At 42.4% G+C, this 16,168-nt stretch overlaps 1 non-coding gene and 1 pseudogene across 1 annotated transcript; both read left to right on the top strand.

The window, feature by feature from the left end:
* The first annotated feature begins 1,617 nt into the window (after positions 1-1,617).
* Positions 1,618-2,500, top strand: LOC136323364 (3-keto-steroid reductase/17-beta-hydroxysteroid dehydrogenase 7 pseudogene; annotated as a pseudogene).
* A 13,007-nt stretch (positions 2,501-15,507) lies between these two features.
* On the top strand, positions 15,508-15,583 carry TRNAS-GGA (transfer RNA serine (anticodon GGA)). Its single transcript has one exon. It is a non-coding gene; the product is annotated as a tRNA-Ser (tRNA).
* Positions 15,584-16,168: the final 585 nt, after the last annotated feature.

The following is a 16,168-nucleotide window of genomic DNA, read 5'->3' as shown; positions in this document are numbered from 1 at the left end:
GAGAATAAGATAATAGTAAGTACCCAAGAAGAACAACAAAAAGAAAAGAAAATCTTAAAAAATGAAGAAAGTCTAAGGGACATCTGGGACAACATCAAGTGTAACAACAGCCACATCATAGAGTACTGGAAGAAGAGTGTGAGCAAGGAATCAAGAACTTGTTTGAAGAATAATGTCTGAAAACTTCCCTACCTGGTGAAGGAAAAAGTAACACAAGTTCAGGAAGCATAGAAAGTCCCAAACAAGATAAACCCAAAAAGGCCCACACCAACACATATCATAATTAAAATGACAAAGGTTAAACACAGAGTATCTTAAAAGCAACAAGAGAAAGACAGTTACCTATAAGGGAGCTCCCATAAGGCTGTCAGTTGATTTCTCAACAGAAACATCTTAGGTTAGAAGAGATTGGCATGAAATATTCAAAGTGATGAAGACAAAGAAAAAGCTAAAGAAGTTCATTACCATCAAACCAGTACTGCAAGAAGTGTTAAAGGACCTTCTTCAAGAAGAAGAAGGAAAAAAGAAATAAAGAGAAGAATATAGGTTTAATGAATAAAATGGCAATATATAAGTACTTATCAATAATAACTTTAAATGTAAACAGATTAAATGCTTCAATAAAAAAATATAGGGCACATGAATGGATAAGAAAACATTATATATATATATATATATATATATATATATATATATTTTGTCTACAAGAGACCCACCTCCAAACAAAAGATATGCACAGACTGAAAATGAAGGGAAGGAAAAAGATATTTCATAGAACCTGTTCAGGTGGTGAGGCAGTGGATAGATCAGGGGTTGGGAACCTTTGGCTTGCGAGCCAGGTGTGGCTCTTTTGATGGCTGCATCTGACTCGCAGACAAATCTTTAATAAAAATAATAATAACATTAAAAATATAAAACATTCTCATGTATTACAATCCATTCATTTCCTACCACTCATGTTCATGGTTGCAGGTGGCTGGAGCCAATCACAGCTGTCCTCCAGACAACATCAAATTTTTATTGGATAATGCATAACGTACACAGGTCATTGTATGGCTCTCACAGAATTACATTTTAAAATATGTGTGTTCATGGTTCTCTCAGCCAAAATGGTTTCCTACCCCTGGGATAGAGTGTCACCTGGGAAGTTAAGGGCCCAGGTTTGAAACACGAAGGTTGCTGACTTGAGTGAGGGTTCACCAGCTTAAGCTTGGGCTCTTAGACATAACCTCATGGTCTCTGGCTTGAGCCCAATATCACTGGCTTGAGCAAGGGAGCACAGGCTCGACTAGAGCCTCCCAGTCAAGGCGCATATGAGAAAGCAATCAATGAATAACTAAAGTGCGACAACTACAAGTTGATGCTTCTCATCTCTTTTCCTTCCTGTCTGTCTGTTTTTCTCTCTCTAAATATATATATCCCATACAAATGGACATTTAAAAAATTGGGGATAGCAATACTCAACAGGCAAAATAGTCTTCAAATCAAAGACCATAAGAAGAGACAAAGGACATTATGTAATACTAAAGGGATCAATACAAAAAGGGATATAACCTTGTAAATATATATATGTACCCAACATAGAAGCATCTAAATATATAAGAAAAATCTTGGGTGATGCAAAAGGTGGTTCTGGTGACTGAGCGAGCAGTGGCATTGGCTGGGTGCTCTGCCAGCAGCTGCTGCAGGAGAATCACAGGATGTGCCTGTGCTTGGCATGCAGGACTCTGGTGCAGCCATGGCCTTCCACATTGCATTGCTAGCCACCCATCCATCCAACCAAGTTTCAGAAGTTGAACTATGTGTATCTGAACACTGGGATTATGCCTAGCCCACACCTGAATATCAAAACACTTTTCTTCCAACTTTTTCATTTTAAAGGACTACTGACCCAAGATGACAGGGTCACTGCTGACAGGCTCCAGGAGGTCTTTGCAACCAATGTCTTTGGCCACTTTCTCTTGAATCAAGAACTGGAACCTCTCCTCAGTCACAGTGACAGTCCATCTTGGCTTATCTGGACATCATCTCGCAATGTAAGGAAGTCTAATTTCAGCTTGAAGGACTTCCAGCACAGGAGAGGCCAGGAGCCCTATCGCTCTTCCTTGACCTTCTGAGTGTGTCCTTGGACAGAAACTTCAACCAGTGGGCCTGTTCTCCAGTGTGGTGTGCCCAGGGACCTGCTGACCAACCTGACTTATGGAGTTCTACCCCCCTTTGTATGGACACTGATAATGCCAATCAACTGCTGCTTCACTTCTTTGCAAAGGCTTCCACTTTGACACTGCACAACAAAGCTGAGGCCCTGGTGTGATTCTTCCACCAAAAGCCTGAGTGTCTCAACCCTCTGACCAAACATCTGGGTGCCAGCACAGGCTTCTGAAGCAATTATATACTGACCCAAAAGGTGAACCTTGATGAAGATACTGCTGAAAATTTTTACCAAAACCTATTGGGACTGGAAGAGTACATTAGGGTTACCATCCAGAATGCAGAATAGCAGAACTGACAGTGACAGTGGAACACGAGAGCCTCTGTGTCCTTGTGGCATGTGGATTTCTGTCTGGTGGGATGGTGTCACTTGTGGGGAAGTGTGAACTATTTTTTTCTTTTTTTTTTAAATTTTATTTATTCATTTTTTTTTAGAGAGAGGAGACACAGAGAGAGAAAGAGATAGAAAGAACAGAGGGAGGAGCAGGAAGTATCAACTCCCATATTTGCCTTGACCAGGCAAGCCTGCGGTTTCGAACCGGCGACCTCAGTGTTCCAGGTCAACGCTTTTACCCACTGTGCCACCACAGGTCAGGCCGAAGTGTGAACTTTTACTGTCTCTCTCCCTTCTGCCCAGCATTCTTTCTAAGGCTGTGAACACTTGTGTGTGTGCTTATGAGGAAAGGTTCAGAAAGTAAAATATCACTTAGCTATTCTCTAGAATGGTGTCCGATCAAACTCTGTTACAGCCACTCAGTAGTCACCTCTTTTGTCCATGGGTTTATGTTCTGTCAGCTGGAGCCCAAGCCATACTCTGGGACAAGGTATGGCTTTGAGTAGCTGAGACACAGGCACACTGGCTCTCCTGCTGGCTTGTTCTGGCAGAAGAGAGCATTGCCACTCTGAGTGACAATCTCAGCTGTGCCCCTTTCCTTGTGAGCATTTTCTTAGGTCTTTCACCTTTATTCTCGTACTGCTTCTAACAATCCTGAGATTCAGAGTCCTGACCATCCCCATACAAGTGCCCATCTGGTTAGTCACAGGAGCCAAAAAATGTGTGTGCTTGGACCTCTTCAATGATTTCTTTTTTTTTTTTTTTTGTATTTTTCTGAAGCTGGAAATGGGGAGAGACAGTCAGACAGACTCTTGCATGCGCCCGACCGACCGGGATCCACCCGGCACGCCCACCAGGGGCGACGCTCTGCCCATCAGGGGGCGATGCTCTGCCCCTCCAGGGCTTCGCTCTGCCGCGACCAGAGCCATTCTAGCGCCTGGGGCAGAGGCCAAGGAGTCATCCCCAGCGCCCAGGGCCATCTTTGCTTCAATGGAGCCTTGGCTGCGGGAGGGGAAGAGAGAGACAGAGAGGAAGGAGGGGGGGTGGAGAAGCAAATGGGCGCTTCTCCTATGTGCCCTGGCCGGGAATCGAACCCGGGTCCCCTGCACGCCAGGCCGATGCTCTACCACTGAGCCAACCGGCCAGGGCTCTTTCCTTATTTTAAAAATGTCTTATTGATATTGAGGCCATTCATGTGAACATGGGTCTCAGTCTTAACACCATCTGAAAATTTGTTCATTACTGACCAACCTGTTTTTACAATTTAAGGATGTAAATGTGGGCAAAAGATGACTAATATTGTTTTAATAAAATTTTCTAATTGCATTATTGCTGGTAGTCTACCTGCTGGTGTCACCAGTGGTTAAAAGTTGGCTCAGACTTTGTTTCCATGACATAAAAACAAAATGTTAAACTGCTTCACCAACTGGTGGCGTCACAGTGGATAGAGTGTCAGCTTGAGATACTGAAGTTCCAGGTTTGAAACCCTGAGGTTGTCTTACTGGCTTCAGCATGGGCTCATCCAGCTTGAGCACAGGTTCACCAGCTTGAATGCAGGGTTGTCGGCTTGAGCGTGGGATCATTGGCATAATCCCATGGTCGCTGACTCGAGCTCAAAAGTCACTGGCTTGAAGCCCAAAGTTGCTGACTTGAACCCAAGATCTCTGGCTCAACTGGAGCCCCCCCCCCAGACAAGGCATGTATGAGAAGCAATCAATGAACAACTAAAGTGCCACAACTATGAGTTGATGCTTCTCATCTCTCTCCTTCCTGTCTCTCTCTCTCTCTCTCTCTCTCATAGAAAAAACTCCTAAACTGCTTAGATGTTTTTACCCTAAATATAACCAATTCCTGGGATATAATAAAGTGAGTAAAATTTTGGTTGAGTCAATAAAAGTGAAAAATTATATATAAATAGAATTGCTATACATTTTAAAGTATGAACTTTTTCTTATAATTCTCTAATTTGTTAGAGATACTTTCAATAAAGTTAATTATTCTGTACATTAAAAAAAAATGAAAATCTTGATGGTCATCAAGGGAGAGATTGACAGCAATGCACTCATAGTAGGGAATTTTGCCACCCCATTGATCAATGGATGGAACTTCTAGACAAAATATCAACAAGGCAGCAGCAACTTTACACTATACACTGGACTGGATGGATGTAATTTATATTTACAGAACATTTCATCCCAAAGCAGCAGAATATACATTCTTTTCAAGTGCACATGGAACATTCTATAAGATAGACCACATATTAGGACACAAGATAAGTCAATACATTCAAGAAGATTGAATCATATCAGCCATCTTCTCTGACCAGAATGGTATGAAATTAAAAGTCAATTACAATAATAATAAAAAACAAACACATGGAAGCTAAATGACATGTTACTAAATAATGAATGGGTTAACAATGAGATCAAGGAAGAAATAAAAATGTACTGGAGACAAATGAAAACAAATACACAACAACCCAAACTCCATGGGACACAGTGAAAGCAATCCCAAGAGGAAGATTCATAGCATTACAGGCCTATCACAAGAAGCAGGAAAAATCTCCAATAAATAATCTAATCTTATATCTAAAAGAACTGGGAAAAGGACAACAAACAAAGCCCAGAGCAAGTAGAAGGAGGGAACTAATAAAAATTAGAGCAGAAATCAATGACATAGAGACTAAAAAAATATGAAAGATCAATGAAACAAAGAGCTGATTCTTTGAAGAGGTAAACAAGATAAAAAAAAAAAAAAAAAACCTTTAACCAGATGCATCAAGAATAAAAGAGGCCCTGTTGGCTAGCTCAATTGGTTAGAGTGTCATTCCAGGACACCAAGATTGCAGGTTCGATCCCAAGTCAGGGCACATACAAGACTCAACCAATGAAGGCATAATTAATGGAACAAAAAAAATCAGTGTTTCTTTCTCTCCCTCCCTCCCAAGTCAATAAATTAAAACAATTTTTAAAAAGAGAGAGAACCGCCTGACCAGGCGGTGGTGCAGTGGATAGAGCGTTGGACTGGGATGCGGAGGACCCAGGTTCGAGACCCCGAGGTCGCCAGCTTGAGCGCGGGCTCATCTGGTTTGAGCAAAGCTCACCAGCTTGGACCCAAGGTTGCTGGCTTGAGCAAGGGGTTACTCAGTCTGCTGAAGGCCCCCAGTCAAGGCACATATGAGAAAGCAATCAATGAACAACTAAAATGCCACAACGAAAAACTGATGATTGATGCTTCTCATCTCTCTCCATTCCTGTCTGTCCCTATCTATCCCTCTCTCTGACTCTCTCTCTGTCTCTGTAAAAAAAAAAAAAAGAGAGAATCCAAATAAATAAAATTAGAAATAGAAGAGAAGTAACGACTGATGTTACAAAAATACATAGGACAGTAAGAAAATACTATGAACAACTATATGCCAACAAATTGGACAATCTGGATGAAGTGGTTAAATTTCTAGAAACATATAATTTCCCAAAACTGAATCATGAAGAATCAGAAAATCTGAATAGATCAATTACAACGAATGAATTTAAGCAGTAATCAAAAACTTCCAGCAGCCTGACCAGGCGGTGGCGCAGTGGATAGAGCATCGGACTGGGATGCGGAGGACCCAGGTTCAAGATTCCGAGGTTGCCAGCTTGAGCGCAGGCTCATCTGGGTTGAGCAAAAAGCTCACCAGCTTGGACCCAAGGTCGCTGGCTCGAGCAAGGGGTCACTCGGTCTGCTGAAGGCCCCAGTCAAGGCACATATGAGAAAGCAATCAATGAACAACTAAGGTCTCATAAGGAGAAACTGATGATTGATGCTTCTCATCTCTCTTCATTCCTGTCTGTCTATCCCTATCTATCCCTCTCTCTGACTCTCTCTCTCTGTCCCTGTAAAAACAAAAACAAAAACAAAAAAAAAACTTCCAGCAAACTAAAATCCTGGACCAGATGGCTGCACAGGTGGATTTTACCAAACATTCAAAGAAGAACTAACACCTATTATTCTCAAAGTATTCCAAAAATTTCAAGAAGAGGGAAGACATATAAACTCATTTTATGAGGCAAGTATTATCCTTATTCCAAAACCAGATAAAGATGCTACAAAGAAAGAAAATTGTAGGTCAATATCCCTGATGAACATAGCTGTTAAAATCCTCAACAAAATATTAATAAAATGAGATCCAGCAATCAAAGTTTTTTTTTTGTTTGTTTTGTTTTTTTTTGTATTTTTCCAAAGTTGGAAACGGGGAGGTAGTCAGACAGACTCCCGCATGCACCCGACTGGGATCCACCCGGCATGCCCACCAGGAGGCGATGCTCTGCCCATCTTGGGGCGTCACTCTGCAGCAATCAGAGCCATTCTAGCACCTGAGGCAGAGGCCACAGAGCCATCCTCAGCGCCCGGGCCATCTTTGCTCCAATGGAGCCTTGGCTGCGGCAGGGGAAGAGAGAGACAGAGAGGAAAGAGAGGGGGAGGGGTGGAGAAGCAGATGGGCGCTTCTCTTGTGTGCCCTAGCTGGGAATCGAACCCGGGACACCTGCACGCTAGGCCGATGCTCTATCACTGAGCCAACCGGCCAGGGCCAGCAATCAAAGTTTAAAAGATCATACTACATGATCAAGTGGGATTTATTCTGGGGATATAAGGTTGGTACAATATTTGCAAATCAATACATGTAGTACATCACATAAACAAAATGAACAATAAAAATCACATGATCATATCAATAGATGCAGAAAAAGCATTTGATAAAGTGCAGCACCCGTTTATGATAAAAACTCTCAGCAAAGTGAGACTAGAGGGAACATACCTCAACATAATAAAGGCTACATATAACAAACCCACAGCCAACATCATACTCAACAGACAAAACTAAAAGTATTTCTTTTTTTTTTTAATTTTTATTTTTTTTAGTATTTCTCTTAGGATCAAAAAGAAGATAAGATGTCCACCTTCACCAATCTTATTCAATATAGTACTGGAAATTCTGGCCATAGTAATCAGACAAGAAGAAATAAAAGGCATCCAAATTAGAAAGGAGGAAGTAAAACTGTCATTATTTGTAGATGATACGATACTGTATATAGAAAACCCTAAAGACTACCAAAAAACTACTAGAACTGATAAGTGAATTCAGTGAAATAGCAGGATACAAAATTAATATTCAGAAATTGGTAGGATTTTTATACACCAATAATGAAATAACAGAAAGAGAAGTTAAAAAAAAGCAATCCCATTTACTATTGCAACAAAAAAGCCTGAAGAGTGGTGTAACAGTGGATAAAGTGTCTACCTGGGACTCTGAGGTCCCAGGTTCAAAACTGCAAGATTGCCAGGTTGAGCACGGGATCATCAACACAGTCCTAACGTTGCTGGCTTGAACCTAAGGTTGCTGGCTTGAGCAAGGGGTCACTGGCTCGGCTGGAGCTCCATGGTCAAGGTACATATGAGAAACAATCAATAAACAGCTAAAGTGATGCAACTATGAAATGATGCTTTGCATCTCTCTCTCTCTCCTCAATTTCTAGTCTCTTTCTCTCAAAAATAAAAATAAAAAAGGCCCTGGCTGGTTTGCTCAGTGGATAGAGTGTCAGCCTGGCATATGAATGTCCTGGGTTCAATTCCCAGTTTCTCCCCCCTCTGTCCCCTTTCTCCCTCTCTACTCCTCCTGCAGCCAATGGCTCAATTGGTTCCAGCGATGGCCCTGGACGCTAAGAATAGCTTAGATAGTCCAATCTTTGGCCTCAGGTGCTGAGGATAGCTCTGTTGATTTGAGCATCAGCCCCAGACAGGGGCTGCTGGGTAGATCCTGGTTGGGGCACCTGCCAGAGTCTGTTTCTATAGCTCCCTTCTCTTAAAAAGAAGAAAAGTAAGCACCATGCTTTATAACAACAAACAGAAAACTAGATTTACTTTCTGTATCTTTTCCAAGATTTTTATTTTGATTAATTCTGAAGTGCAGTTTCATTCAAAAATTGTTGGAGGAAAGCCAAAGCACCGAGTGACTTTCTGTTCCTATCTTGAGGAAGTGAAAGTTGAGGTCAAGCATTTGTGACTGAAAGCAGTTGTGTCCAGGGAAGGCCCAAGGACATGGGTACTTGGCCCAACTGGAGCTTTCTGCAGGTCAGGAATCAGACAGCAGATGGTGTGGTGTTATGTCTCAGAAAGGGCAAGTAAAATCTAATCAGTTTTGCAAAACTAAATAATAAAATTGTACACTATATTCTGCTTGTTAGTTTCTTATGCAAGATGTCATATTTCTGCTTAATAAATTGGATAACTGATCTCTCCAAGTCACCTCAATCCTGGAGAGACTGGGGTCCTCCACTTGCAGTATGGTTGCTGCCTCATTCCTTTGTGGCTCCTCTTCATGAAACCCTGAACATTGACAACAAAAAATAACAATTTGTAAAGTACATGCTATGGTTTCCTAGTTACCACAAGTCCAGTTTTGAGTCTATGTAAAGATTTTCCCAGTAAGGGAACATAAAACCTACCTTAATAGGGCATCTCTTGCCTGTGCCTCTTCTCCATGATGATGGTCACTCATGTTTCCAAGATTGCTGGCATTTGCACACACAGTCTCCATATTAGTGTTGAAATATTTAAGGTGGGGAGGGGCTGGATACAGATAAGCAAAACCTAGGGTTAATTGATTGGTAAGTTCTGATTTTTATCTGCATTGCTAAAATGAGTTTTCCTCAACAGAAAGTAATGTTAGGAATAATCTTTAGAAAACTTTAAATTTGTTTCTTGCTTTGTAGGACATCATCATATTTTTGTAAGTTTTTTTTTTTTTTTTGGTTACTTGTCACCTCAATGGCTTTGAAAGTCATCTAAGGAAAAAAGAGGGAGTTATTACTCATTTCATATCAGAAGCTTCCCAGTGCCAAAGGCCTGCAGGTGTCCACTAGGCACACCTGGAGCATCCAGGCTAGCACTGATCTGAAACCTTCCTTGATTCAAGTTTCCCTTTTTCAAAACAGGATCTTGATTTAGTGGTTCTCTCTAAAATTTCCTTCTCTAGGCTCTGGCTGGTTAGCTCAGCGGTAGAGCGTCGGCCCTGTGTGTATAAGTCAGGGCACACAGGAGAAGAGGCCATCTGTTTCTCCCCCCTCCCCCACTCCTTTTTCTCTGTCTCTCTCTTCCCCTCCCACAGCCAAGGCTCCATTAGAGCAAAGTTGGCCCGGGTGCTTAAGATGGCTCCATGGCCTCTGCTTCAGGTGCTAGAATAGCAGCGGTCACAAAGGAACAATGCCACAAATGGGCAGAGCATCGCCCCTTAGTGGGCATGCCAGATGGATCTTGGTTGGGTGAATGCAGGAGTCTGTCTGTCTGCCTCCCCACTTCTCACTTTGGAAAAATACAAAAAAAAATAAATTAAAATTTTCTTCTTTTAGCTCAATAAGTGGGTCTAACACTCTTATTCCAATTCTTCCATGTTTCAACTCAACCACTACTGAAATTCTCAACTTATCACTGCCTTATTACCATAAACCTTCCCCTGTAAACCTGAAATGAGTCTACATGGACTTTCACATGAGCCACTGGCACATTTATCACTTTGCCTTGTGTTGACCATTGGCCACAATCTTCTAAGTCATGAAATGAAAGAGTGCGATTCATGCAGGAATAATAGAAATGACTATGACAAATCTTCAGAAAGACAGTCATGACTTTGTACCACACTTGTGATGGAACAATATTTTAAACCAGTGGTAGTCAACCTGGTCCCTACCGCCCACTAGTGAGCTTCCAGCTTTCATGGTGGGCAGTAGCAGAGCAACCAAAGTATAAATAAAAAGATAGATTTAACTATAGTAAGTTGTTTTATAAAGATTTATTCTGCCAAACTTAGCAAAAATCCAACATAAAGTACTTGGTAAATAATTATTATTATATACTTTAACTTGTTGTAACTCTGCTTTATAAATTTTATAAAGTAAAGTTACTTCTCTACTTTATAAATCACCATTACCGTGAACCAGTTGGTGGTTAGAAAATTTTACTACTAACAGAGATACAAAAGTGGGCGGTAGGTATACAAAGGTTGACTACCCTTGTAATCTAAACTATAAAATATATCTGAATTTATTACATTGGCATAGCTGTAATGTAACTACTAATACTATATGGGGGTTTTCTTAAAGTTTAAAACTGCTTGATTGCAAAATACTCCTTGTCATTTATTGTTTCCTGCATCTATAAAAACTGAAAACAGGCCCTGGCCAGTTGGCTCAGCGGTAGAGCATCGGCCTGGCGTGTGGGGGACCCGGGTTGGATTCCCGGCCAGGGCACACAGGAGAAGCGCCTATTTGCTTCTCCACCCCTCCCCTCCTTCCTCTCTGTCTCTCTCTTCCCCTCCTGCAGCCAAGGTTCCATTGGAGCAAAGATGGCCCGGGCGCTGGGGATGGCTCCTTGGCCTCTGCCCCAGGCGCTGGAGTGGCTCTGGTCGTGGCAGAGCGACGCCCTGGAGGGGCAGAGCATCGCCCCCTGGTGGGCAGAGCGTCGCCCCTGGTGGGCGTGCCCGGTGGATCCCGGTCAGGCGCATGGGCGAGTCTGTCTGTCTCTCCCCGTTTCCAGCTTCAGAAAAATACAAAAAAACCCCCAAAAAACTGAAAACATCATGTTATGCTTTCACTAGCTTACTTGGATTTGTGGTTTATTTGGTCAGAAATTTGCCCTCGAAACATCGTGCTTCAATTTATAGTCATAGTTGGCTTGAGAGTAAATTTAAAAACATAATTAGAATGCACTGTGGACACCAAGCTGATTCCCTAAATTAGAGATCCTAATTTTTCATTATTATTTTAGGTCAAAACTTGGCCTGACTTTTCATTTTTGCCTTGTAACTTTATAAAAGTTATTCAGATAAGTTAAAAGGGCGGACTCGGTAATTAAAAGCCACACGTTAGCCCTGGCCGGTTGGCTCAGCGGTAGAGCGTCGGCCTAGCGTGCGGAGGACCCGGGTTCGATTCCCGGCCAGGGCACATAGGAGAAGCGCCCATTTGCTTCTCCACCCCTCCGCCGCGCTTTCCTCACTGTCTCTCTCTTCCCCTCCCGCAGCCAAGGCTCCATTGGAGCAAAGATGGCCCAGGAGCTGGGCATGGCTCTGTGGCCTCTGCCTCAGGCGCTAGAGTGGCTCTGGTCGCAATATGGCGACGCCCAGGATGGGCAGAGCATCGCCCCCTGGGGGGCAGAGCACCGCCCCTGGTGGGCGTGCCGGGTGGATCCCGGTCGGGCGCATGCGGGAGTCTGTCTGACTGTCTTTCCCTGTTTCCAGCTTCAGAAAAATGAAAAAAAAAAAAAAAAAATGCCACACGTTGTTTTCCTATTGCTTCAGCCTAACAGCAAGGGGACATGACTGAGCAACAAGTCCAAGATACAAAGATGAAAATACTTGTGGCAGAGACAAAGTAGACAGAAAAAATTATTTTCCATTTCACGACTGACAAAGGGCTATGAATTCCTCATATAAACCATGTAACGGTTAATTTTATGTGTTAACTTGACTGGGCTAAGGGATGCCCAGGTAGTTGGTAAAACATTACCTCTAGATGTGTCTGTAAGGGTGTCCCAGCAGGAGATCAAATTTAATTCAGTAGACCGAGTAAAAGAGTTTTTCCTTCACCAATGTGTGTGGGCATTATACAATCTATTGAGGGGTCAAATAAGACAAAAAAGGTAAACAGAGGGCAAATTCTTGGCTCTCTCTTCTTGAACTGGGACAGCCATTTCTCTTGCTGTCAGATATCAGAGCTTCTAGTTCTTGGATATCCAGGACTTACACCAGCCTCATCCTCCACCCCAGCTTGAAGGCCATCAGACTCAGATTGAATTACAGCATCCATTTTCCTGGTTCTCCACTATATGGAGGCAGATTGTGGGACTTCTCAACTTTTATACTGTGTGAGCCAATTCCTATAATAAATCTCTTCATATCTATAGATTTATATCTATTTATATCCTATTGGTTTTATTTTTCTATTGGGGAACCCTGATGAATACAAGCCATTTCTTCACCTAAAAACCATTATATCACAGGGAGAATATAAATCACACTTATCTGACTTCTTTCCTTTCCTCTTCTTTTTTTATTTTCTTTTCTTCCTTTTTATTCCTAAATAATTTAGTCCTGTAGTCATTAGGTGGGTCAAAGTAGGGATGTGTCTGTGGTAGTAGAGGGCAGAGTGAGGAGCCATGATGGCCTAGTGTGGGTTAAAAGAGTCTGAGCAGAGAGAAAAGGGTGCCATCAGAGAGACAGCTCAGTATGAAGATCAGAGCCCCAGGGGAGTACAGAGGTCATCCTACAGAGAAGCGCCTGGTTGGTTGGGTGGAGGTCCTAGCTGACGTAGAGCAAGGAGGTGGAATTGATAAATTTAGTCCTCCCCCACAAGAAAGCCAATAAAACATGACACGCAGTTACATTTGAATTTCAGATAAACAATGAATAGTTTTTAGTACAAATATATCTCAAATCTTGCAAGGGTTATTTGTAGTTTATCTAAAATTCAATTTAAATTTTTTCCAGCAACAGTAGGAGAAGTGCATGTATACAGAGTGCTTCCTGGTGTGTGGGGTGTTGGAGCTCTAGAAGGGTGAGAAGGGCTTCCGTGAAGAGGGTAGGAGAGGCCCACAATGAAGGGATCAGAGCTGGAGCAGAGAAAGAAGGGCACTGGCAAGAGATGGGGTAGCAGTGGAGGTATGCTACTCCTAAGGCTGCTGGAACTAATTACCACCAATATGGTATCTTAATATTAATCTATTCTCTCAGATATGAAAAGTAGAAGTCTCAAATCAAGGTTTCTCCAGGACAGAGCTACATCTGAAGGCGCTAAGGCAGAATCCTTTCTTGTCTCTTTCTTCCATATTCAGGTGACTATAGGTATTCCTTGGCTTGTGGCTGCAGAACCCCCACAAGCCTCTGTCTTTATGTGACCTTCCCCTCTTCTCCTTGTGTCCCTCCCCTGTGTGTGAGTCTTGTCAAAACACCTGTTACTGGCCTGACCTGTGGTGGCGCAGTGGATAAAGCGTCGACCTGGAAATGCTGAGGTCGCCGGTTTGAAACCCTGGGCTTACCTGGTCAAGGCACATATGGGAGTTGATGCTTCCAGCTCCTCCCCCCTTCTTTCTCTCTGTCTCTCTCTCTCTCCTCTCTAAAAATGAATAAATAAAATATATAAAAAAAAAAAAAAAAAAAAAAAAAAAAAACACCTGTTACTGCCCTGATCATTTGTCTCAGTGGTAAAGCATTGACCTGGCATGTGGATGTCACCGGTTCAATTTCTGGTCAGGGCACACAGGAGAAGGGTCTATCTGCTTCTCCATCCCTCCCCTTCTTGCTTCTCTTTCTCTTTGTCTCTCTCTTCCCCTCCTGCAGCCATAGTTTGATTGGAGCAAGTTGGCCCCACGTGCTAAGGATGGCTTCCATGGCTTCCACCTCAGGTGCTAAGAAGAGCTTGATTGCTGAGCAATGGAGCAATGACCCAGATGGTGAGAACCTCGCCCCCTAGTGGGCTTTCAGGGTGGATCCCAGTCATGGTGCATGCAGCAGTCTGTCTCTCTGCCTCCCCTCTTCTCACTGAATAAAACAAACAAACAAATGAACAAACAAATGAAAAAACACCTGTTATTGAATTTAGGGTCCACCCAGATAATCCAAGATGATCTCATTTTGAGAGCTTTAACTTAATTACATGTGCAAAACCTCTTTTTTTTTTTTTCAAATAAGGTCATATTCACAGGTTCTAGGGGTTAATATGTGAACATATCTTTTGGGGGACCATCATTCAATGAAGTACAATTGCATATAAAATTGATTAAATAAGCAAATAGTTTAAAGATAATGCAAGCCTGATTTCTCCTATTAGAGAACAATATGAAAAGGCATTGGGTTGGAACTAGGTGTAGATCAGTATCAGTATGAACTCATGGTTTTCAACATATATAGGTAAGTATAGAAAGAATTCTAGATGTTAATGTCTGTATGTGTGTATGAGCATATGCTCTCTACTGACCAGCACATCCCAACAGCAATGAATACACCTAACCCCCAGGTCTTGGCTTCTCAATAACCATTTTTCAGGAAAGGAAATCAGGTTTCCTTGGAGAAATGCCTGATTCCAGGGCTGATACAATGAAAGTACAAGGTAAGTCTAGAATATTTTGTTGTACCATAAAAAAAAATGTTCAAAGAATAAAATAGAAATGTCAAAAGGACACAGAAGCCAGCTTGAATAGGCTGCCATTTGCCAAGTCAGAGACAACTTGAAAATCAACATAAATAATTATAACATTGGATTATAATCAAATGAATAAAATAAGAATCACAAGTCCATGCTGATCTAAATGAATAAATATATATATATTATGCTATATATACATATTATACTCTTAAAGTACCATCTTACAAAATAATTATCAATTACAAAGGGGGCAAGAATAATTTTACAATGAAGAATTCTGGCAGGCAAGACCTTAATCAAATGGTCAAAGTAAACATCATCAGTAATGGGACACATTTAAAATATGCACCACCTGGAAGGATGCAAAGCAAAGAATTCAGCATCAGTTCCGTATTCTTCTTGCTAAAAATTCATAATAAAAAAATCCAATTTTGAGAAAACATTAATTAAAACCAAATTGAGGGGCATGCTGCAAAATAATGGGACTGTATTCCCCCAGAGTGTTAAGCCCACAGATCAAGAAAAGGCTGAACACATTTCCAGTATCTAGGAGACTAAAGAGACACGACAACTAATTGTAATACCTGACTGTGAATCAGATGACTTTGTTATAAAGGAACAATCAACAAAACTTGAATGGGGACTACATATTACTAGATGGTAGTAGTATACCAATGTTAATCTCTGGAGTTTTGCTGTTATTTTATGGTTACATAGGATAATATTCTTATTTCTAGAAAAACACTCAGAAATATTTAGGGGTAATGTGGCATCAAATTGACAATTTAGGCCCTGGCCGGTTGGCTCAGTGGTAGAGCGTCGGCCTGGAGTGCAGAAGTCCCGGGTTCGATTCCCGGCCAGGGCACACAGGAGAAGCGCCCATCTGCTTCTCCACCCCTCCCCCTCTCCTTCCTCTCTGTCTCTCTCTTCCCCTCCCACAGCCAAGGCTCCATTGGAGCAAAGATGGCCTGGGCGCTGGGGATGGCTCCTTGGCCTCTACCCCAGGCGCTAGAGTGGCTCTGGTCGCAACAGAGCATCGCCCCCTGGTGGGCAGAGCATCGCCCCTGGTGGGCGTGCCCGGTGGATCCCGGTCGGGCGCATGTGGGAGTCTGTCTGACTGTCTCTCCTCATTTCCAGCTTCAGAAAAATACAAAAAAAAAAGAAAAAAAAAGTGAGTTTAGCCTGACCAGGCGGTGGCGCAGTGCATAGAGCGTTGGACTGGGATGCGGAGGACCCAGGTTAGAGACCCCGAGGTCGCCAGCTTGAGCGCGAGCTCATCTGGTTTGAGTAAAAGCTTACCAGCTTGGACCCAAGGTCGCTGGCTTGAGCAAGGGGTCACTGGCTCAGCTGGAGCCCTACCACCCCCCACTGCCCAGTCAAGGCATGTAATGAGAAAGCAATCAATGAATAACTAAAGTGCTACAACAAATTGATACTTCTCATCTCTCTT

The sequence above is a fragment of the Saccopteryx bilineata genome, chromosome 2 (genome assembly GCF_036850765.1).
Source record: "Saccopteryx bilineata isolate mSacBil1 chromosome 2, mSacBil1_pri_phased_curated, whole genome shotgun sequence".
NCBI classification, from domain to species: domain Eukaryota; kingdom Metazoa; phylum Chordata; class Mammalia; order Chiroptera; family Emballonuridae; genus Saccopteryx; species Saccopteryx bilineata.
Note: the sequence above shows the minus strand (reverse complement) of the source record. Positions and strands in the feature narration are given on the sequence as shown.